This window comes from Oratosquilla oratoria, chromosome 1, assembly GCF_046742065.1.
Source record: "Oratosquilla oratoria isolate Oo_2021 chromosome 1, ASM4674206v1, whole genome shotgun sequence".
NCBI lineage: Eukaryota > Metazoa > Arthropoda > Malacostraca > Stomatopoda > Squillidae > Oratosquilla > Oratosquilla oratoria.
In genome coordinates, this window is record NC_134777.1 from 32,065,457 (window position 1) to 32,067,956 (window position 2,500).

A 2,500-nucleotide genomic window follows, 5' to 3' on the forward strand; every position below is an offset into this window, starting at 1 on the left:
AATTTGAAAGATATGATCCTACACTTTAAAGTAAATCTTAGATTCTATGAATATATTGTATTTCCCAATCCAAAATGCTGAAGAAAAGGCGTAGTTGTTAACTGAATTCAACATACCGAGCAAAAAAAAAAAAAAAATATATATATACAGTATATGTATACATATATATATATATATATATATATATATGTGTGTGTGTGTGTGTGTGTGTGTGTGTGTGTGTGTGTGTGTGTGTGTGTGTGTGTGTGTGTGTGTGTGTGTGTGTGTGTGTGTGCGTGCACTTCAAAAATCACGTAGATAAGATTATGTCGACCCTAAAAAAAGAAGGCTATTCACGGTGCCAAACGCAAGATTCACTATACGAGTTTCCGTGAAATCCCACGGAAAGATTGGCTCGGCTTCGTGCCCCAGCAGGATTTCACATTCAAAAAGCGGCCCAGGGGTTCTCAACTTTTTTCCCGTTACGCAGCCGTCATCAGACCATCGACCCGTACCCCCATTGACCTGACATAGAATACAGAATGGTAATATATGAAGACCAATTACATATACAACGGGACCGCAATGGATATTAAATGGTCCAAATTGTAATGACTTTATTCATCAGTTAAGCATTAACATAAAAAACAATGTACAATATTCTCCCTCTGCAGATTTAAATGCCAAAGTAATCTTTCGCCCCTGTAGACCGTCACAAGAGCCCCAAGGGGTTCGTGAGGGGCTCGGAGCCGGTCACTGTCTCTAAGAACATCAGGTCAACATCAATGAGTAACCGGCTCGGTGTGGCGACCCGTCGTCAAGTAACAGTTACAACAGCCTGACCTGACGAACAGTGCAACAGGAACTTTTGACCCCGGCTGTACTGCGCAGGATTCGAACCAAACACCGATGTCGGTCGAACGCGTTGACACTCATTACCACCCCAAGCCTCACCCCGGCTCGCCGGCCCGTGCTATGTGGAACCCCTGCGTGGCCTGTGCTTCAGAATCGGGAGGTCGGAAGGGCACTGAAAACAGTACTACACTCTCACAAGTTATTATACCTATGCCAGACGATTTCATTCAGCTTACGGGGACCAACAACAGTGAAAAATTTTTGGTCTCGGGACCACAATGAGTCCGAATTTGTCCCACCAAAGACATATACATATACCTATACCAAAGGTTTTTTCCCCCTTACACGGGGGGTAGCCAAAAAAAAGGCATAGCAACCACTCACACCCATTCCATTCCCTACATATTCCACTCCCCTCCACCCTCCTCCTTTTCTCTTATCTTGGCACCTGGATGACGGGTCATCCCTACATAATGTCCACTGCCCTGGGTCAGAAGCAGTGTCGCAAGACACAGCATATCCACAGCAAGGCCGCTTCATAAAATCAGCTACCCTCCCCTCTCCGTCCCCTCACGAAGAAAAGGAGAAGACGGGGAGAAATCCCTTCGGGTTGCGTCAATTTTTTTCTCATACATACTTCCTCGCCCTACATCCCCCACCCACTCCCCCTCATGCATCACAAAATCATCCATACACAACCCTTCTCCATTCACCCCTATCTTCTGTCCTCTTCCGTCCTTCTTCAACAGACATTCCTCTCTTTTGTAATGCCCCTTTCACCCCATCCATCCATCTCATCCTCATCATAAAATCAAATGAATAAACAAAAATTAATAAATCTTCTGACATGACCAAGAGGAATACAAAGGTTTCTTGTGTTGGACGGGTTACAACGTGACTGACAATATTCCCCCCCGAGAGCGCCGCGTTCACTCAACTCCAGGTGAATTTATCAAAGGTTACCTACGGTAGTTGGCGCTATTAACGAACAACGGGATATTACCAGCTTTAGCCATTCTCCACTCCATATCCAATGGAGTGGGGAAAACACACACACACATTATGTATATATATATATATATATATATATATATATATATATATATATACTGAATCCGAGAGCTGACATCTTGAGGCTGGTGGATAGCTATGATATCTCGCCAGACGAGTCAATTCGTGTAAGAGGGCGTCAAGCAGCAATTCGGTTAGACCCTTTAGTTAAATAAAATCGCTTGGCGGCAACCAGAATTAACAGGTCTTGTGCGAAATATGCCACTAAGATCAGCTGGCGCGCACAGTCGCAGGACCCACTGGTGGGGAACAGGGAAATTACTCATAGATATATGGCGGGGATGACCATTAAGCTGTCGATATATAGAACTCCACTGACTATGCTGAATAAGGTCGAGGAAAAGAAATATCTCACCACAACCTAGGTGGCAAGGAGGTGAGATTACTGTGTGTGTGTCATCGTGGTCTTGGATCACGTGTTGGAGTCATGATCGACCCTCCCGGAGGAGAGCTCAGAGCTTACATATGACCGATCTATGAGTAATGATACGACCTTACAAGCATACACACACCCCATTCCCCGCTCATGAGAGTTAGAGTAACGGCTCGCGGCGCAGCGATACTGAAATTATTTCAGCCTTGGGCGGGAATCGCC

At 45.1% G+C, this 2,500-nt stretch overlaps 1 protein-coding gene across 1 annotated transcript in view; it reads left to right on the forward strand.

The window, feature by feature from the left end:
• LOC143030432 (uncharacterized) overlaps positions 1-2,500 on the forward strand; it is a 15,416-nt gene that overhangs the window by 890 nt on the left and 12,026 nt on the right. The gene's annotated exons all lie outside the window — the stretch shown is intronic.